The sequence below is a fragment of the Lipotes vexillifer genome, unplaced genomic scaffold (genome assembly GCF_000442215.2).
Source record: "Lipotes vexillifer unplaced genomic scaffold, Lipotes_vexillifer_v1.1 scaffold457, whole genome shotgun sequence".
NCBI classification, from domain to species: Eukaryota; Metazoa; Chordata; class Mammalia; order Artiodactyla; family Lipotidae; genus Lipotes; species Lipotes vexillifer.
In genome coordinates this window covers 118,559-141,460 of record NW_006781006.1, presented here as the reverse complement: position 1 = coordinate 141,460, position 22,902 = coordinate 118,559, and positions in this window count along the sequence as shown.

Sequence of the window (22,902 nt, the reverse complement as noted above, 5' to 3'; positions counted from 1 at the left end):
CTCCCTTCCTTCCTTCCTTTTTACACTTAAAAAATAGTTCACCCATTTCTCCCACCCTCAAACCCTTGCCTGTGGCAACCACCAATCTATATATCTATGAGCTTGTTTTTTTAAAAAATTTAATTTAATTTTTTAAGATTCCACATGTAAGAGAGATCATATGGCATTTGTCTTTCTCTCTCTGACTTATTTCACTTGGCATAATGCCCTCATTTTTTTCTAAATTTCTATTTGTATTTTTATGTATGTGGAAGGTTAGTTATGTTTCTTGACCTTGGAGAAGTGGCTGTCTGTAGGGTATGTCCTATGTCTTCCAGCAGTACACTCCCCTCTCCTCACCCAAGGCCCAGGGACCAGCTGGTTCCAGGGTAGGTTATTATTATTTAATATACATATATATATATATATATATATATTTAAAAATATTTATTTATTTATTTAATTTTTGGCCACGTTGGGTCTTTGTTGCTGCGTGCGGGCTTTCTCTAGTTGCAGTGAGCGGGGGCTACTTTTCGTTGCAGCGAGAGGGCTTCTCATTGTGGTTACTTGTTGCGGAGCACGGGCTCTAGGCACGCGGGCTTCAGTAGTTATGGCACGAGGGCTCAGTAGTTGTGGCTTGCAGACTCTAGAGCGCAGGCTCAGTAGTTGTGGTGCATGGGCTTAGTCGCTCCGCAGCATGTGGGATCTTCCCGGACCAGCGCGTGCAGGCTTCAGTAGTTGTGGTGCATGGGCTCAGTAGTTGTCGCTTGCAGGCTCAGTAGTTGTGGTGCACAGGCTTAGTTGCTCCGTGGCATGTGGGATCTTCCCGGACCAGGGCTTGACCCTGTGTCCCCTGCATTGGCAGGCAGATTCTTAACCACTGCGCCACCAGGGAAGTCCCCCCAGGGTAGGTTCTGATCTGTGTTTGTGAACTTGGTTTCGCAGGCTGCTGGATCATAGCTTTCTTGCTTCTGGTGTCTGGCTTCCTGGTGGGAGGGGCCAGTGTTTGCCCACTGGTGGGTGGAGCTGGACCTCGGCCCTCTGGTGGGCAGGGCTGCATCAAGGGATGTGTCTAGAGGTGACTCTGAGCTCAGGAAGTCTTTCGGTAGACTGTCTGCTGATGGGTGGGGCTGTGTTCTCTACCTGTTGGTTGTTTGGCCTGGGGCATCCCAGCATTGGTGTCCACAGGCAGTTAGGTGGGGACAGGTCTTGGTGCCAAAATGGCGGCCTCCATGAGAGCTCACGCCTGATTACTCCCTGATATCTCCACCACCAGTGTCCTTGTCCCCACAGTGAGCCACAGCTGCCCCCTGCCTCCCCAGGAGAACCTCCTAGACCAGCAGGTAGGTCTGGCCTAGGCTCCTATGAAGTCATTGCTTTTGCCCTGGGTCCCGGTGCACACAAGACATTGTGTGCACCCTCCAAGAGTGAAGTCTCTGTTTCCCCTAGTCCTGTGGAGTTCTTGCAATCAAGCCTTCAAAGCCAAGTGCTCTGGGGGCTCCTTCTCCTGATGCCAGACCCCCAGGCTGGGGAGCCTACTGGGGGTGGTCAGAACTCTCACTCCTGTGGAAGAACTTCTGTGATATAATTCTTCTCCAGTCTGTGGCTCAGTCATGGGGGAGGGGGGTAAGGGATTTGATTACATCATGAGTGCACTCCTCCTACCGTTTTGTTGGGTTTCTTCTTTATGTCTTTGGATGTAAAATATCTTTTTTGGCAGGCTTTAGTCTTTTCTGTCCATGGTTGTTCAGCAGTTAGTTGTGATTTTGGTGTGCTGAAGAGTGGAGGTGAGTTCACAGTCCTTCTACTCTGCCATCTTGTCCTTCTGTCCACTTGGTGTAATGCCCTTGAGGTCCAAGCATGTTGTCGAAAATGGTAAGATTTCATTCCTTTACATGGCTGAAGAGTATTCCATTGCATATATATCACAATTTCTTTATCCATTTATCCATGGGTGGACAGTTAGGTTGTTTCCAATATATTGGCTATTGTAAATAGTGCTGCAATGAACATGGGAGTGCATATATCAAGTGCTTTTGTTTTCTTCAAATAATTACTCAGAAGTGGAATTGCTGGATCATATGATAGTTCTATTTTTAATTTTTTGAGGAACCTCCATACTTTCCATAGTGGCTGCACCAATGTACGTTCCTACCAACAGTGCACGCGGGTTTCCTTTTCTCCACTTCCTTGCTAACACTTGTTATTTCTAGTCTTTTTGGTAATGGCCATTCTAACAGGCATGAGGTGATATCTCATTGTGGCTTTGATTTGCATTTGCCTGATGAAATGATGTAGAGCATCTTTTGATGGACCTATTGGCTATGTGTATGTCTTCCTTGAAAAATACTTATTCAGATCTTCTACCTATTTTTTAGTTGGATTGTTTGTTTTTTTGTTATTAAGTTGTATGAGTTATTGATATATTTTGGATATTAGCCCTATGATTTGCAAATATTTTTCCTATTCAGTAGATTGCCTTTTCATTTTGTTGATGGTTTCGTTTGCTGTATAGAAGCTTTTTAGTTTGATGTAGTCCCACTTGTTTATTTTGCTTTTGTTGATTTTGCTTTTGCTGTCAGATATGAAAAATCATTGCTAAGACTTACATCTAGGAGCTTACTGCCTATGTTTTCCTCTAGAGTTTTATGGTTTCACGTCTTATATTCAAGTTTTTAATCTATTTTGAGTTAATTTTTGTGTATGGTGAAGATAGTGGTTCAGTTTCATTCTTTTGCATGTGGCTGTCCCAATTTTCCCAACATTGTTGAAGAGACTGTCCTTTCCTCATTGTATATTTTTGGCTCCTTTGTTGTAAATTAACTGATCATATATGCATAGTTTGATTTTTGAGCTCTCTATTCTGTTCTGTTGATCTATGTGTCTGTTTTTATGCAAATACCATACTGTTTTAATTACTATAGCTTTATAATATGGCTTGAAATCAAAGAGCACGATGCCTCCAGCTTTGTTCTCTTTCTTAAGGTTGCTTTGGCTACTTGAGGTCTTTTTTGGTTCCATACAAATTTTAGTTCTAATTCTGTGAAAAATACCATTGAAATTTTGATAGGGATTGCATTGAATCTGTATATTGCTTTGGGTAGTATGAACATTTTAACAGTATTAATTCTTCCAATCCTTGGACACAGAATATCTTTCCATTTATTTGTGTCTTCTTCAGTTTCTTTCATTAATGTCTTATAGCTTTCAGTATACATGTCTTTCATCTCCTTGGTTAGATTTATTCCTAGGTATTTCATTCTTTTTGATGCAGTGGTAAGTGGGATTGTTTTCTTAAATTATCTCTCTGATATTTCATTCATTATTAGTGTATAGAAATGCAGTAGATTTGTGTGATTTTTTATTTTGCAAATTTACTGAATTTGTTTATTCTAACAGTTGTTTTGATGGAGTCTTTTCTATATACAGTATCATGTTATCTACAAATACTGACAGTTTTACTTCTTTTTTCCAATTTGAATGTTTTTCATTTCATTTTCTTGCCTAATTTCTGTGGCTAGGACTTCCAGTAACAACTTTTATTTGCAACATCTGTATGTTTTAAAATCTATTTTACTATTATTCAGGTATGGTGAGGCCAACAGATCAGGAAAATATTGCCATTGAAAAGATAGTTTGTTGCTCACAGTTCCCAGGAGGAGGGGCATGCCATGCCATGCAGGGTCACATAGGGAAGCAGTGGGGTCAGTTAGGAGGCAAAAGGAATAAAGGGAAATCACACGCAAAATACTCTATTGTGGTTTTGGCAAGAAAGAATGGGTTAGACTGGGTAAGCAGGCTTAGCATTGGCTAGTGTGAAAAATTTCAGTGGGCTCTCAGGTATTAGAACTATCCCAAGTTGTCTGGTACCTGGCCCTGGGTTGATTAGAGCAGGGAAAAATTGGTTTGGCCTGTGAGAATTAGATAAAGGAAGTGATTGAACAGTATGGGCTTTAGATTGGTTTGTTTGCATATGAAAGGAGTATTCATTACGAATTAACTAACCCTGGGAGGGGGCAGTTCTTCCAGTCAGTGAGGTCCAAGATGCCAGAGCATCAAGAAGACAGAAAATAAAAAACTGTAGTTGCTATTTTACTGTATATCAATATCAGGGAAGATTCTGATTGGCCTTGCTTGAGTCATCCTGTCTCTGTAGTTTGGGGATGGAGTGTGTGGTAAGGAATGGTACTGTGATTGACAGCCAATCTAGACCAGAGGATAAACTGAAAGAAAAAGAAAACAAAGTGGGAAAGTATACTGGGAAGCCAAAAACTATAGCTACTGTAGTCTACTACAAGATGCCTGTAGCCATCGTGGTTGAGCTGATCAGGTGGCAGTTCAAATGTGGCTCTGGGCTTCTAGACTTCAGAGAAGTTAGGGGTTCATTTTTGCCTTAGCAGCTCTCACTGCACAACATGCACTGTCCCCTGGCTTGACACCTTTCCTTTATCCTGCATTTCTACAAGCCTGTAGAGTTCCTGAAGCTCAGTGACCACATGTAAACTCATTATTTATGTTTTCCTATCCCTTTGACTAGGTACCAGTGTTTTCCTCAATGCTTACAACAAAAAATTTAGCTTTTTCTTGACTCCTTTCCTTCTCCCTCTCTCAAGTCATCTATCCTCTTCTGAATCTCTCCTAGATTTACTCCTTTCTCATGAATATTTGCTGTTGACATTCTAGTTAGGATCTTCATCACTTTTCTAGTCTCTTCTTTTTAATCCATCTTTCTTCATATTGTCAGATATATCTCACTGGGGAAAAATCACCTCCTACTCCCCAGAATCACCCCCCTACCCCCAGTTATTTGAACATTATATATAGAGAATGGTGTGTACATGGCACAAGGGTGAATGTCTGAAGATCTAAATTCAAGTCGCTTCGTGTTCCTCCTCTGCATTTCATTAGAGACATTTTGTGGCTTAAATGAGAAAGTGCTTGTTTGAAAAATCTTTGTAAACTGTAATGTTCAGATGATGGTGGTTTCTTTATTTCTCTTTCTATGCTGTATGGATTCTAAGTCTTTTCCAAACTCTAAGTTTCAGCCTTATCTCCTCTTTTAAAGTGAATTCCTCTCTATCCCCACGCTTAGCCCACATTTGGTTCTATCTTTCTATACTGTTCCTAAACCTAAAATGCCCTTCTCGTTTCTCTCCTGGCAACTAAATCTTAACCCTTTCTTTTAAAGCCCTGACTGAAGTCCTGCCTCTTTTATGAAGTCCTTTTTAATTATTCAGGTCACCCATATTCTCTTTTTTTTTTCTTATACTTCATTTTTCACTACTGATTATTTACTCTTTAATTTTTGCTTATCTTTTAGTCTCCACAATGTATTTTATACTTCTGAGGGCAGGAATCCTGACTTCCACTATCTTTGTACCATGCATAGTTCCGGTCATATAGGTTTAAATAAATAGTTGGTAGTCAATTACTTGTTAATTGGGAAAAAGTGCTAACCTGCAATAATTGCACTTTGGATATGCTTAGTGAGCTTCTCTTTTCCCCATAGGAAGAAATAATTGTGGATTGATTAGACTGACAGATGTGGAAACAATTTAGTCCAATTTAACGAACCCTTATTGAGTTCTAGAACATATGGCAAGTGCTGAATAAATGTTCATTTGTTCACTTATTCAGTCAACAAATATTTATTGAGTATCCACTATATGCCCCACACTGTGTGAGTTATTGTAATACATGTAACCTATTAGACATTCAGACATTGAGAATCAAAACATGACTATGACATGGTTTTCATCCTTTTCTTTAATAAATTTATTTATTTATGGCTACATTGGGTCTTTGTTGCTGCTCGCGGGCTTTCTCTAGTTGCAGCAAGTGGGGGCTACTGTTTGTTGCTGTGCACGGGCTTTTTATTGTGGTGACTTCTCTTGTTGTGGAGCATGGGCTCTAGGCATGTGGGCTTCAGTAGTTGTGGCTCGTGGGCTCTAGAGCACAGGCTCAGTAATTGTGGCGCTCAGGCTTAGTTGCTCCACGGCATGTGGGATCTTCCCGGACCAGGGATTGAACCCGTGTCCCCTACACTGGCAGGTGGATTCTTAACCACTGTGCCACCAGGGAAGTCCACATGGTCCACATCCTTAATTTGCTTTGCTTAAATGACCAATGATGAAATAATTGGTTGATTATAAGGCATTATAGAAAAGTAAATAGTATGCTGTGGACACACAAAGAAAGGAGCAATTCATTCTGACCTGACAGTTTAGGAAAGGATTCACAGAGGAGATAACATTCAGGAAAAAAATGAAGTGGGCAGGGAGGTAGCTTTGACACTCTTGTTCGCTTTGTTACAATTTTGTATTTTACACAGTGTGTTGTTAAAAATTAACATGCTGGAGAGTTTCCACTTCTGGGAAGATGGGGTAGATGTACTTTTTCCTATTTATCCTGCTAAGTACAACTAAAAAGATCTAAAACCTATGTCTGTCTGTCTGTCTATCTATCCATCTATCTACCTATCTACCTACCTGCCTACTCAAACATAATAAGACTCTGAAAGGTGGAAAGAAGGTAGACCAGCTAGGGACATTGGGACCCGAGTTCCTTGGGTTTTCATTTTGTGTCATATATCTCAGACTTGGAGCTGAAAAAGCTGGCAACTTGGAAATGCCAATGAGTACAGACAAAAAACAAACAAAAAAACCCAACAAAAGCCAGCTCTCTGTAGTCAAAGGACCAGGAAAGGGAGAGTCTAGCAAGACACAAAACTTTTAGAAAGTAATCACTCTATTCCAGTCAAACATTACAGAAGAATATGTAGCCCACTGTGTGACCCATGTCAACAAAGACTGAGTGGATAGCTTAGACTTCTACCCATCTGTCGACTCAAAAAAGACTGAGTGGATAGCTTAGGCAGGGTATCCCAACATGCCTCCTGGGTGGTGTCACAGAAGACCAAGCAGGGAGTCAGGACTTTCATACCCACCAGTCACTAATGAGCCTCCCCACCCCCAGCCCCACCTGTAGAGTAAGTAGAGACCATGTGGGGAGCAGGGACTATGACCCATTTGGCAGCAATGCACCTCTCCACTTACCTGCTGGCATGGTGTCAGAGGGGATATCCTGGAGAGTCAGTACTTTCACCATTGTTAGCAGGAGTGAGACCACCTCACTACATAGTTAGTGAAGACCACGTGGGCTATCTGAAACTCCAGTCCTCCCTCAGAATTTATAAGGAGGCCCCGCTCTTTGAGTGTCTGTGGAGGCCAAGTGGGGAACCTGCACTGCTACCTCCACTGACAGTGTTGCAGCAGCAACATCTCCTACCCGCTTCCTCCACTGCAGTGGTATCAGAAGAAACCAGCTAAAATAGGAGGTTTCAAAAAGATCCAGAGTCTCATAATGCAACAATGTCTGTGTTTCAGTTGAAAATCGCTTGTCATAACAAAAGAGCCAGGGAGATCTCAAACTGAATGCAAAAAGAAAATCAATAGGTGCCAATACCAAGATGACAGAAATTTTAGAATTATCTGACAAGGACTTTAACACAACCAGATAACAATGCTTTAATGAGCAATTACAAACATGCTTGGAACAGATGAAAAAATAGAAAGCCTCAGGGAAAAATAGAAAGTCTCAGTAAAGAAATAGAAGATATAAAGAAAAATCTAATGGAAATTTTATATATGAAAAATACTATAAGCAAAATAAAAATCTCAATGAATGGCCTCAATGCAGAACGGAGGCGACAGAAGAAGGAATCAGTAAAATGGATGACAGAGCAATAGAAATTGCCCAATCTGACCAACAGAGAAAAAACAGACTGGAAAAAAAAAGGAACAGAGCCTCAGGAGGCCATTGCACTATAAGAAAGATCTAACATTCATGCTGTCAGTGTTTCAGGAGAGGAGAAAGAAATCAGAGTTGAAAAAAAACTCTCAAAGAAATAATGGCTTCAAACTTCCCAAATTTTGATAAGAGACATAAACCTAGAGATTCAAGAAGCTGAGCAAACTTCCAACAGGATAAACTCTACTGGATCTCTGCCAACACACAGCATAATTAAACTTCTGAAAACTAAAGACAAAGAAAAGAACCTTGAAAGCAGCCAGAGCAAAATGACACCTTACCTTTAGGGGAAAAATAATTAGAATGAGAGTATATTTCTCACTGGAGACTATGGAGGTCAGAAGATGATGGCACAGTATTTTCTGGGTGCTGAAAGAAAATAACTGTTAACTTAGATATTATATCCAGCAAAAATATCCTTCAGGAATAAAGGGAAAATCAAGACATTCTCAAGTAAAAGAAACAACCTTAAGCAGACCTACCCTAAAAGAATGGCTAAAAGAGGTTCTCTGAACAGAAAGGAAACACTAAAAGAAGGAATATTAGGAAGGAAAGGAAGAACATGATAAACAAGTATGTTAGTAAATACAATTGGCTTTTGTTTTCCTCTTGAGTTTTCTTAATTATGTTTGATGATTGAGGTGAAAACTGTTAACACTCTCTAAATGTGATTCTAAATGTATGTAGAGAAAATATTTAAGAAAATTATATTATAAACACGGAGAAGTAAAGGGACATAATAGGTAAGTTTTCTATACGTCACTCAAACTGGTAAAATATTTTACCAGTGATGATATATATATGATATATAGATGATGTATATATATATGATGTTACACCTATTACAACCACTAAAAAAGCTATGCAAAGAGGTATACTTGAAAACACTACAGATAAGTAAAAATGGAATTCTAAAAAATGTTCAAGTAACCCACAGGCAGGCAGGGGGAAAAAAAAAACCAGAAACAAAAAGCAGAGAGGAAAAATAGAAAACAAAAAGTAAAACAGCAGAGTTAAGTTCTAACATATCAGGAATTACGTTAAATGTAAATGGTGTATGTATAGCAATTAAAAAACAGAGACTGGCAGGGACAATTTAAAAAAAACGTGCTCCACTGTCTACTGTCTACCAGAAACTCATTTCAAATATAACAATATGAGCAGGTTGAAAATAAAAGGATGGAAAATTATAAACAGTTGATTATCATTATTTTTGGTAGCTAATAAAGTTACTATGAATGCTGAATTAGCAAATACTGAACTGCTGCTTCTAAGGGAAATGCAGGGTTAGGTTCCTGTGAGCCTCTGTTCACATTTTTGTCAACTGATCAGTACATATTCTTATTTTATGTGTTTCTGTTTAAAGACACCTTATTGAGTATGTATTGTTGATTCATTAACTTTGAACTCACTGCACCTGCACTGTGATTCATATTTGATCAAAGCTTATCTAGCACACATTTTCTCTGTAAAGCAAATAATAGCTTCTTTTACTTAGGAAGAGTAGACAGCACTTCAGCACTATGCTTGAGGCCATTTTAACAGTAAAATTACCAACAAAAAGCACAGAAATAAGAAGACACAGATAGTAGTACCAGGAGTGAAGCAGGAAATCACCAACTGCAGACACTAAGAGGTTAATAAGGGACTGCATACTGCAAACAATTTTACATACATAAATTTGACAGTGTAGAAGAAACAGACCACTTCCTTGTAAAACACAAACTACCACAATTTACTCAATATGTAACAAATAATTTGAATAGCCTTATAACTATAAAGGAAGTTGAATTGATAATTTAGAAACTCCCAAGAAAGAAATCTCTAGCCCCAGATGGTTTCACTATAGAGAATTCTACCAAATGTTTAAAGAATTCATATCAGTCCCCAAAATAGAAGGGAACATTTCCCAAATCATTTTATGAATCTAGTATTACTGTGATACCAAATGGCAAAAACAGTACAAAAAAGAGAACTACAGACCAATGTCCCTCATGAATATAGACACAAAATCCTTAACAAAATATTAGCAAATAGAATTCAGCAGCACAGAAAAAAAAACTGTACATCATGACCAAGGAAGGTTTATTCCAGGAATCAAGACTGGTTCAGTATTTGAAAATCAATCAGCATTGTGGTGGCTGGAATGATTAGGAATACAATATAGAAGCATCCAATTTACAGTATATACAAACTAAAGTGTGAGTGAGTGTTTGTGTGTGTGTTTGTGAAAAGCATGTGCAAGTATGTCTTGGGGAGTGGACATAATTCTTCTTGTTCAATATTTCTAATGTTCCATTGTAAATTGTAAGAGCTATACGGTAGTGTAAAGTGGCATTTGTAATCCTATTCAGCTCTTAACTTGCCAAGAAGAATACCCTCTCTCAGGATATGTAGCTTCACTACATTACTAACCGTTGTATTGTCAAATCTATGCGAATTATGGAAAACAAAAGAAAAACAAGTGGCCTAGCTAAGGTTTGGCAGCTGCAACAAGGAACCTATCAATTTGAGGTTTATTGTAATGGATTACATTTAAAAGAATTCTTCCAAGTAATTCTAGAGCTTGAAATGAATGAAGAATCTACAACTCATTTCCAAAAATTAGGGAAAAAAAGAAAATAAAATTCTTGCCAACTTTTTCTTGACTTGTATTTATGGAATATATGAAAGTTTAGCGTTTTAGATTTTTTCCTAATTATGAGATAATTTTCTTGATCTAGTTAAAACAACTAAGTTTTAGCTAGAGTGGTAATTCACTGCCCTGGTATTCAAGGATGTGGCAGAAAAATAGATTCTATCAGATCTTATGGTTTACAGTAATTCTTACAGATTTAGGTGTAATAGATGAAGATTTTTGCTTTTATAGAACCAGATAATTGTTTTTCTATGCAGTATCCAATACCAGCTTACTACATAATAAAAATGAAACCATAAAAGTAAAAAGGAGGCAAAAATAAAGCTTTATGGACATCTGAAGCCATTTGTGAAAGCTGCTGTGTTACAGATCACAAAGCAGGTAGTTAACAAACTCCAGGTACCTGGACAGGACTGCACCATTGCGCTACTCCTAGACCATGTGAATGATGTCCTCTGGGGTCATGTATTACGTAGTCAGCTCCGTTCTGTGTAGCAGCCCTGGTACCTACCATGTGCCTGATACTCTTCTAGGTAGTGGGGATACAGCAGTGAATAAGACAGATGAAAATCCCTGCCCTCATAGAGTTTCCATTCTAGACTGGGAATATGGACTATAAGCTAAATGGGTAAGTTAATTTTATAGTATGTTGAGAAGTGACATGTTCTATGCAGAAAATAAATTGAGGGAGGAGGAAAAGGACTGCTAGAGCAGGGAGTCATGGGAATTTTGAATCTGGTGGTCAAGGAAAGATTCACTGAAAAGGGAATTTTGAGCATAGCCTTGAAGGTACTATGTTCCTTCTGGGTAAGAGTGTTCCAGACAGAGGGAACAGTTAGTACCGAGGTTCTGAGGTGGGAACCTTGTACTTCAGCAAGGAGGTCAGAGTGACTGGAGTAGAGGGAGGGAGTAGTAGAGAAGAGGTCTGAAAGTAGCAGGGGCCTTGTGGGCATCCTGAGGACTTTGCCTCTTACTCTGAGCGAGATGGGGAACAATTTGAGGGCTTTAAGCAGGGGAACATCCTGTTTGACAGCTGGCTTTGGTGTGAGTACCACATTGCCTTGCTAGCAAGGAAGCAGCTCAAATACCACAATGAAGCAACTTAGCAATAAAATGCTAAGTTAGGGCTGCAACTGGGGAAAAGGGTGGTTAGACTGAAAAAAAACCCCCAAACCACACATACGCAACACCTGATGAGACTTTTCTGTTACTTTTTTTTTTTTTTTTGCGGTATGCGGACCTCTCACTGTTGTGGCCTCTCCCGTTGTGGAGCACAGGCTCTGGACGTGCAGGCTCAGTGGCCATGGCTCACGGGCCCAGCCGCTCCGCGCGCGGCATGTGGGATCTTCCCGGACCGGGGCACGGACCCGTGTCCCCTGCATCGGCAGGCGGACTCTCAACCACTGCGCCACCAGGGAAGCCCTCTGTTACTTTTAAGATAGTGGAGGCGGAGGAGTCAGAGATAAGAGTCTTGTAATGAAAGCAGTCTTGTATCTAAAATAATTGTTGAACTAGAAACAATGAAACTGATCATAGGAGATCTATTTTAGTAGGTAAAGCAATAATATACCAACCATTACCATGGTGTCTTAAAATTTTCAACATCGCAAAATACCCAGAACACCTGTGACAGCTTGGATTCCTCCAACTGGAAAAACCAGTTGGAAACAGAAGAGGTTCTGCAAGAGGAAGGAGTCTGAGAAGTAGGAGGGACTGAAATGCGTGGATTTTCTGAACTTTTTGTTTTTTCCTTAATGATGTTGTGTTTAAAACACTTTTGTGGATTTATGGAGATTGTTTAATCTCATTAAAGTCAGATCTACATGGCTGAATAGTACTGTTTTGTAGTCTCTAAGACTTCATGACCCAAGTAAACTTTTATATTACCCTGAATTACTGGTACCAAGGTTATAAGTTTCCTTAAGGAATGTTTGCAGAGACTTTGAAGTGCTGGAAAACGACCTGTCTTACTTGGCTAAGAATTATTGCATTAGATAAACATTTCTCTAGATAAAGGTCTGTCAGCACATCCATGACAGGCACATATTTTCGGGTTGAAACTTGGCATAGCAGTTCTAAAGAAGAAAGAGATTCAAGGAAAATGTGAACAAAATCTTTCCTTTCTTTTGTTTGAAGGAGACATTCCCTTTGTACCCTGATGCAGCTACATCCCACAAAGGTGGGAATCTTGATTTTTATTTTGTTTTTAGTAAAATAAGGAGTGCCCTTGGAAAACAGTTTATCTTTGGATGTAAAGGTAGAAAGACACCTTTTGATGTTTGGCAACAGATTTGCTTAAGAACGGAAATGTTTTAAAGGGCTTTTACAGAAGAGGCGGTATCATCTTTTTTTTTTTTTTTAATCCTCGAGATCATAATCACATTGAAAATTGAAACACTGATACCCTTAAACATGGAATTTATCTGGCCTGTCCCTGGAACAAAACAAGAATACCCACAAAGGTGACACCCTCTTTAGAAGAACAGGCACTAAGTGCATATTTGTTGAGAATTTGAGAAGATACATGCCAGATAAAAGAAAGCATATAAAGAAGGCTTTAAATTTTTACAGTTTTTGAGGCAATATATGCAAGTGGAACACCACTCAAAAAGGGTGTGTAGTGAAATGTCACTTTTCCTCTTCCTCCTGCGCTAAGCTGCTGGGTTACCCTCCTGAGAGGCGCCCCTGTTCTAAGAGGTACCCCTTGTTATCAGTGTCTTGTGTATCCTTCAGGAGACAGCATATTCTTTTTTTTTTTTTTTTTTGGTAGTTAAATGGTAGCTTACTGTACAGTTTTTTTCTGTGCCTTGTTTTGTTTTTCTGACATTTCGTCTTGAGGCTGTTCAATATTTGTTCAGAGAGAGCACTTCATTCTTTTTAATAGCTTGATGTTTTACCTTACGATGTACCCTAATTTACTTAATCTACTATACACAGGCATATAGGCTTTTCCAAAAACTTTTGCTATTATAAACTATATAAAAATGAATATCCTTGTGTATAGATCATTTTGTTTGAGTATATCTGTAGGATAACTTCTAGAAGAGGAATTCTTGTGTTAAAAAGTGCATGCTCTCTATAGAAATTGTACACTCCCAGCAGCAATATGTAACTGTGCCTATTTCCCTATTCCCTTGTCACCACCATGTGTACCAAAGCTTATGATGTTTAGCAATCTGATGGAGGGAAATTGTATACTCCTTTGATTTTTATCTCATCATGAATGATGTTGAGCATCTTTTCCTAAATTTAAGAGCCATTTGTATTTTCTGTGAACTGTCTGTTCATATCTTTTGTCTCTTTTTAAAAGCATTATCATAAACAAAATGAAAAGACAACCCACAGAATGGGAGAAAATATTTGCAAAGGATGCAACCGACAAGGGATTAATCTCCAAAATATACAAACAGCTCATGCAAGCTCAATGTCAAAAAACAAACAACTCAATCAAAAATTGGGCAGAAGATCTAAATAGACATTTCTCCAAAGAAGACATACAGATGGCCAAAAAGCACATGAAAAGGTGCTCAACATTGCTAAGTATTAGAGAAATGCAAATCCAAACTACCATGAGGTATCACCTCACACCGGTCAGAACGACCATCACCAAAAGTCTGCAAACAATAAATGCTGGAGAGGGTGTGGAGAAAAAGGGAACCCTCCCACACTATTGATGGGATTGTAAATTGGAACAGCCGCTATGGAGAACAGTATGGAGGTTCCTTAAAAAACTAAAAATCGAACTACCATATGGTCCAGCAATCCTACTTCTGGGCATATATCCTGAGAAAACCATGATCTGAAAGGATATGTGCACCCCAATGTTCATTGCAGCACTATTTACGATAGCCGAGACATGGAAGCAACCTAAATGTCTATTGACAGAGGAATGGATAAAGAAGAGGTGGTACATCTATACAGTGGAATATTACTTAGCCATAAATAAGAATGAAATAATGCCATTTGCAGCAACATGGATGGACCTAGAGATTATCATACTAAGTGAAGTAAGTCAGATAGAGTAAGACAAATAGCATATGATATCACTCATATGTGGAATCTAATTTTTTAAAAAAAAGATAGAAATGAACTTATTTATGAAACAGAAACAGACCTACTGAAATCAAAAACAAACTTATGGTTACCAAAGGGGAAAGGTGAGGGGGGAGGGATAAATCAGGAGCTTGGGATGAACACACACATACTACTATATATAAGATAGATAACCAACAAGGACCTACTATATACTCAGTATTCTGTGATAACCTATATGAGAAAAGAATCTATAAAAGAATGAATATATGTATATGTATAACTGAATCACTTTGCTGTACACCTGAAACTAGCTATTTTAACTTCTGGTTGCAATGTACTCTTCCTTTAAAACTCCTATCAGTCATGTCTGTGTATATGAAGAGTAGTTATGTCACTATGTTATATTTATATTTATCTACTTTAGTGAATTCTCTTATTGATTATATAGTTTTTCAGTGGGTTCTCCAGTGTTGTCCTGGTAACTAATCATATTATACGAAAATAATGATAATTTTACCTTATCCTTTAAAATTTTATACCTAATTATTTTTTATTGTCTACAAATATTGGCTAATATTTTTTATATTTTATTATCCAAGATCCTCAAAAAATTAATAGTGGTCATAGTAGACATCCTTGTCTTCAACTTGACTTTAATAAGAATACTAATAGTGTTTTCATTAAGCATGATATGCTGGCTTTTGAGATGCAATAGGGATATTTTATCATGTTAAGTGAGAATTCATCTATTCTTAGTATAGTATACAGTAAGAATTTTTGTCAAAAAGGATGTTGAATTTTAGCAAAAACTTTTCTTTCTCCTCTCTCCCTCCCTCTGTCCCTTCCTTTCTTTTTTTTTTTTTTGAAGATCTAATTGTCTTTATTCAACAATTCATGAATCTGATGGCATCCCATCTAGCAAACTAGAAGAGCGCTCCCAGGAAAGGTGGGGCACGGGGAGCTATTAGTAAAAGAAAAGAAAGGATTATTTTTAGGTCAGGACACCTTCTTTTTCGGGGCAAGGGATTGTCAAGGGTTTTGTCATGCAGATTGACTCTTCCTGTGGTGGTGGTGAGGGGTGGATGGGAAAGGGCCCACGTGTGACAGATTACCTCCTTGGTTCTCACAGGAAGATTTCAGACTGGTTGATTAAGATTACATTCCAGGGGAAGGTTGAAACTGCAATTAAATCGGGTATTAAGTCTTGTTTTGCTGACATGGGCTTTGCCACAAGTAACACCATTTTGGGCCTATGGTTTTCTCTTTAATAATTCCTCCCTTTTGGTCAAACTCTCAGCTTGATTGAGAGATGTGATAAAATATTAAGGTATTAGCATCACTCTCAGCTGCCACTCTGAAGCTTTGTTGTTCCTTGGTGTGGCATGGTATTTTTGCTTAATTCCCGTGACATCCATAGACCACGGTTCCAGGTTCACATGTCTTAAGTTGGCCATTCTCTTCATTCCTTTTCCAGTATTCCACTCTTAGGGAGATCATTGCCTGGTGCTTAGCGGGCGTGAGCATAGATTTAAAATTTTTGAGAGAATACAGTGCTATAGGAAGATTATCATGATTATAATAAGCAGGATAATTCCCTATGTTTCTCGTGCACTTTGGAGCCATGGTCCCTAAGACTCAAACCAATCAAAGGAAGACCCTACTGAAGAAGTCACTCTTTTAAGCCAAGTGGGTTGTTTCATGATCTTATGTAACTGAGTTTCAACTTCCTAAGAAGTGTCAATCCAGGTACAGCAGGTGGTGTTGGCCACAGTGTAGACACGTCCTTGCTCAGCTAAAAGAGAATCAAGGGCTATCTTATTATCAAGAACACCCTTAGCCAGAGAATCTTAAAGATTTTTGTTGGGTAGCTAGTGTCTAGCAACAGAATCTACAATGTCTCTTAAGAGTTAAGGAAGGGTTCCTGATCATATTGTCATTTGTATTAACTCCTAACCAGGGAACTAGGGCCCTACCAAGGTTAGTGAACCTTGAATCATGGAAAGCATCCCAATAGGTCCTTTCTAGAACAGTTAGGGGCACAGCTAGATAACCTAAAAGGCATTGCCCAGCTGTGCACCAACCATCTAGGTTCAAGGAGAATGATAACCACCCCAGACAAAGATAAATCCTGTCAGGGCATAATTGCCCCTTCAAGTCTGGGGTCAGTTAGATTTTCCCTAGCCTGAAATAAAGCGTTATGCTGAATTCCAGAGGTTACCCCTCCCCCATCCCCCAGCAAAGCCCTGGGAGGTACAGATGATGGCATTATTTTTCCAGGTCAGTGCCAGAATAAAGGAAAGAAAAACAAGAAAGGGTTTCGTGTTTAGTTAAAGTATGAAAATTTGACCCGGGGCTTCCCTGGTGGCGCAGTGGTTGAGAATCTGCCTGCTAATGCAGGGGACACTGGTTCGAGCCCTGGTCTGGGAAGATCCCACATGCCGCGGAGCAACTGGGCCCGTGAGCCACAACTACTGAGCCTGCGCGTTTGGAGCCTGTGCTCCGCGACAAGAGAGGCCGTGATAGTGAGAGGCCCGTGCACCGCAATGAAGAGTGGCCCCCGCTTGCCACAACTAGAGAAAGCCCTCGCACAGAAACGAAGACCCAACACAGCAAAAATAAATAAATAAAATTAATAGACTCCAAAAAAAAAAAAAAAAAAAAAAAAAAAAAAAAAAAAAAAAAAAATTTGACCCAGAATCTTGGGTAGAATCAATCTACCTTGATGTCAGCTACTTCTCTTCCTTGTCATTTGATTCGGAGGGCTTCAGAGTTTGTACAGGTGTCAGGTGAAGCCTTCTTTAGCTGTGAGATGTGTACGCAAAGCTTCTAGTTTCACAGCAGTGTCAGTGGTCATGACCACTTGGTAAGGTCCCTTCCAAGGGGGCTCTAGGGCTGCCTTGGTTCAATGGCCCTCCAAACTGGTGAGAAAACAGTGAACTCAAGAGGGTTCTCAGGGCACCATTCCTGTGTTTCTCCTTGTCCCAAATGCTGTTAGAAGCTCACTTTGGGTCCTGTTGCTGCTACCAATTCTGCTTGACTACACTGAGCTTTCTTGTTTGGAGCTCCTTTTCCAAGGATTTCCTTTGCACCTCAGTAAAAGCTTTTTCACAGTCTGTGGAGATGGTCCTTTAATTTTATTTTTTATTATTAAAATGGAAAATTATTGAATCAGTTTTTAAGTTTTGAATTATTCTTTTATTTTGGGAATAAACTCCACTTGGTAATGGTATTAATATACTTGAATGTGATCCTGGATTCTGTTTGCAAGTATTCATCTAGAAGTTTTCATCAGAATTCATATATGAGTTTGGGCTGTAGTTTTCTTTTTTCTACACTACCTTTATTGGAGTTTTATATCTTCATAAATATAATTTTGAGGCTTTTCTTCTTTGGCTATGCTCTGAAACACTTTAAATGGCATTGGGGTTATCTGTTTCTTAAGGATTTGGCAGGATTCCCCTTGTGAAACCAGCTGTGTGTTGAACTATTTTGGTAGGAGTAAATGTTTGACAACTTGTCCTGCTTTTTCTATGGACATTAGTCTGTTAAATTTTCATTCCCATCTGGGGTGAGATTTCTTAGAAAATAATCTGTTTCATCTTAGTTCTCAAATTTACTCACATGGAATTAGAAAAATGGTATTTTAGGATTCTTTTAATTTCTTATGTTTTGTGATTTTTCTCATCACTGTTTCTTTCCTCCTAACTAAAAAAATTAGGCAAGTTAAAGGTTTTCTTTTGTATTCCCCGCTTCCCCTTCACCCAAGAAACAGTAGTTTGGTTTACTTGTTAATTCTACCATGTTCTGTTTTTTCTAATTCATTAATTTCAATATTTATTTTTATTAATTTCTTCCTACTGTCTTCTCTTTCTTTCCTTTTTTTTACCTTCTTGAGTTGAGTGCTTAAATCATCTCTTTCATTCTTCCTTGTTTCTTAATATTTTTAGCTATATCCTCTAAATAATATAGTTATCCTGTTCTTCTGTATAGTGTTTTAAATCTATATAGTTCTTTTTCTATCATTATCTTCTAGATATTCTACATCTTCAGTTTTGATTTCATCTTTGATGCAAAAGTTAACAGAATTTTATTTATTATTTATTTATTTATTTATTTATTTATATCGAAGTCTAGTTGATTTACAGTGTTGTACCAATCTCTGCTGTACAGCAAAGTGACTCAGTTTTATACATATATACATTCTTTTTTAATATTCTTTCCTATTATGGTTTATCACAGCATACTGAATATAGTTCCCTGGGCTATACATTAGGACCTTGTTGTTTATTCCTTCTAAATGTAATAGTTTGCATCTACCAACCCCAAACTCCCAGTCCTTCCCTCTAGCTCTCCCCTTCCTGCTTGGCAACCACAAGTCTGTTCTCTATGTCTATGTGTCTTTCTGTTTTGTAGATAGGTTCTTTTGTGCCATATTTTAGATTCCACATGTAAGTGATATCATGTGGTATTTGTCTTTCTCTTTCTGACTTACTTCACTTAGTATGATAATCTCTAGTTTCATCCACGTTTTTGCAAATGGTATTATTTCGTTCTTTTTTATGGTTGAGTAGTATTCCATTGTATATATGTACCACAGCTTTATCCATTCATCTGTTGATGGACATTTAGGTGGTTTCCATGTTTTGGCTATTGTGAACAGTGCTGCTATGAACATAGGGGTGCATGTATCTTTTTGAATTATAGTTTTGTCTGGGTATATTCCCAGTAGTGGGATTGCTGGATCATATGGTAATTCTATTTTTAGTTTTCTGAGGAGCCTCCATACTGTTTTCTGTACTGGCTGTACCAACTTACATTCCCACCTACAGTGTAGGAAGGTTCCAAAAGTTAACAGAATTTTAAAATATCTCATGGTAGAGTATTTTTTATGTTCTAGTTTTGTTATTTTAAAGTTTTACTGCATTGGGATCACAGATGTCTATATTGCTTCTCCTTTTTTGGAACTTGCTAAAGTTTTCTTTGTTTCCAGATAGTCAGTCAGTTTTGTAAATGTATCATGGGAACTTGGAAAGAAGGTGTATTCTCTATTTTCAGAGTATATCACTTAGGAATACATTATCTTATTTATGTTTTCTTTATTCTGAGATATATTTTGTCTGCTTGTTCTGTGATGTACTGAAAGAAAAGAATTTAAGTTTCCTATTGCTGAGATTATATTTTCTAGTTTAAAACTTGAATTTTTTGTAGGTTTTTCTTTATAGCAATGCTATATTGTTGGGTACTTAGATATTTGTAACAATTAATCTTCATTTTGGATTGTACTGTTTAACATTATAACGTTTCTTTTTTTCATTTAATGCATTTTACTCCGCATTCAAACTCATCTGATATTAATAACATGAACCTGTTTTCTTTTTTTTTTTTTTTTTCTTTCTTTTCGGTACGCGGGCCTCTCTCTCACTGTTGTGGCCTCTCCCGTTGCGGAGCACAGGCTCCGGACGTGCAGGCTCAGCTGCCATGGCTCACGGGCCTAGCCGCTCCGCGGCATGTGGGATCTTCCCAGAACGGGGCACGAACCCGTGTCCCCTGCATCGGCAGGCGGACTCTCAACCACTGCGCCACCAGGGAAGCCCGAACCTGTTTTCTTTTATTTGCTATGGCCTGTTAGAGCCTTTGCCCTTCCTTTTATTTTCAACCTCCTCTTATATGCAGCAGATAGTTGGGTTTTGCTTTGAGATTCAGTCTGAGTCCTTTTTTTCTTTTAATAGTTATGTTTGGGCCATGTGTATTTTTGGAAATAAATGTTTGCTTTCAGTTCTGTCATTTTTTGTTTGTTTTTAAATTTACAATGTGAACTGTGTTTCTGCTTTTATGGGTATGTGTGTATTTTATGATAATTTGGAAGATTTGTATTTTTGTTCTAACAGTTACCCTTATGACCGTATCTTTACATAGTTCTTTCTCTTCTCACTATGAACACTGATGAACTTGGCAATTTCCGCTTCTTTCCACTACCTCCACCCCCAAATTGATGGCATTATATTTCTTTGTGTCTATCTCTTTACATTTAATATAATTCTACATTTAAGTACATTTCATACATTTAAAACGTATAATTCTAATGCTTGATTTATCGGTTTTAAATGATATCTTTTGACTGCTAGTATATCAGAATGTTTTCATCAATGAGTAACTGAAAATCCATCTAATGATTGCTTAATCAATAAAGACATTTGTTATCTCAATAATAAATGTCCAGAGGAAGGACAGTTCTAGTATCTCAACAGTGTCTTTAGTACCTAGGTTTTTCCATCTTTCCACTTTGCAGTTCTCAGCATGTAGGCTTTATCTTCATGGTTATCTCTTTTTGGTTCGATTATAGGCATGGGGTAGCTATGAAGCTATGGCAAGAGAGAGAAGAATGTGCTGTTTCGGCTTCTCACATTTCTTCATAAGGGCAAAGAAACAAATGTCTCCTCATGCCTCATTGGCTAGAATTGAATCACATGTTCATGCTAAAGCGTTATTATTAAGGCAAATAGACTTACAAAGCCTGGCTTAGATCCGTTCCCTGGATCAGGGGAGAGCCACTCCTAGCTCTACCAACAAAGAAGCAGGGGAGGATAGATTTGTGTAGGTGGGGCCTACACATTGGTGTCTGCTATCCCTGCCTCTTTAAGATGAGGAAACCAGCAGAAGGATATTACTGCTTTCTTGCCCCCTTGTTCTCTTAACTTGTTGATTATAAATTGCTACATATTAGGGCTTATAACTTATTCATTCTATCCTATAACCATAATCTGTATATATTTTTTTGGTCTTAGTTGTTGTGAGTTCAGTACTACTATTTGTCATTTTTGCCAGAGTTTTTTCATTTACTTCTTGATTGGCTGAAGTTAATGTACTAGCATTTCTTCTAGGGATGGTGAAGAGTGGGGAGGGAATCAATTGTTTGGGTCCTTGCACGCTCAAAAACTGTTTGTCAGCTGTCATTATACTTCAGCAACAGTTTTGTTGGATACAAAATACTTGGTCTTAATGTCTTTCCTTGAGAATTTTTCTCTAGACAGGGAAATAAATATGGATTGAATCCTGTTCCATTGTTTTGATTATGCTCTTTGGGGACACTAGCTGTACATATGTTTGGTTCCATTTTTTGAATTCCATATTTCATTTTAGCTGTAACCATTTAAAAATGTTAATTTTTGTTGTAATTATTTTTAACTTGCATTTACATTTCATTCTGATCACTTTTCTCATTTGTGTCCTTCATGATCCTTACTTTGTTTTCAGCAGTCTCTTTGGGCTGTCTCGAATATGATTTTCATTTCTCTGATGGTTTGATTTTTCTCTTCTATTTATGAATTTTATCAATACATAATTCATCTCTTTCTATTTCCTTTATTTAACTTGAGCTCTTGTATATTTACATTGAGTTTTTGTTTTATAGAGGCATTTGCTTAGTTTTGGTTTTGTGACATTATATTTGGCCACAGTTTTTATCTGTTCTGTGGCAGTATTTTTTTTATGTCACTTTTTTTCCCCTCCTTTGTGGCTTTTATGTAATTTTTTTTTTTTTTGGCTGTGCCATGTGGCTTGCAGGATCTTAGTTCCCTGACCGGGGATTGAACCCAGGCCCTGGCAGTGAAAGTGCTGAGTCCTAACCATTGGAATGCCAGGGAATTCCCTTCCCTTCTTTTTCATAGTCATCTTTAAATGAGGCATGTACTTTCTGGATCAGTTATTTGTATAAGGTTTGTAAGGGAGAGGGACTAATGCCATGTTTCAGGCTAACAACTATTGTCCTTTGTGACATGGGATTTTATGGGTGAGTATGGTTTTTCAGCTTTTACTTTCTTCCCCAATCCTTCATCTTTAGCTTTCTGAAAATATGGCTTGTGTATTTAATTTGTTATTTATTCCCAGCCACCTTCTTTCTTTTGTGCTAAGTTTGGTCCAGGAAATCTGCTGCCACTTCATGCTTCTACTATTCATTACAAGCAAGAGGTTGTTAGTTTTTTCTGTCAGGGCACGGCACTTTGGAAAACTGTCATCTGCTGGTTTTGTCTCAGATCTGTAGCCACAAGTGCTCTCTTTGACATCTTTCTGTACCCCTGTTCTGCAAGGGGAATGATGTGTGCCCTGCTTTTTTGGATGCTGTAGTTGTTGACTTGTTCAGACTCTCACGGTCTCTCCTGATAATGGCAGGAATTACGAAAAGCTGGCCTAGAGTACTCTTCCCACGTATCTTTTAAGAGCCACATTATGACTTCCTGTTCTCATGACATAAATATATGACTATATCTGTGGCCTTTTATGAAACACAAAATAAAATGTCCTGCTAGCAGCTGACACCCCAAATCCAGGAGGTAACCATAATTGCTTTAGGAATATAAACTTTCCCAAGGCAAGATCCATGTGTAAGACATCTTTATGTAGCTAAAATGCTAGCACAGTGTCTATTTTGTATATACCAACCT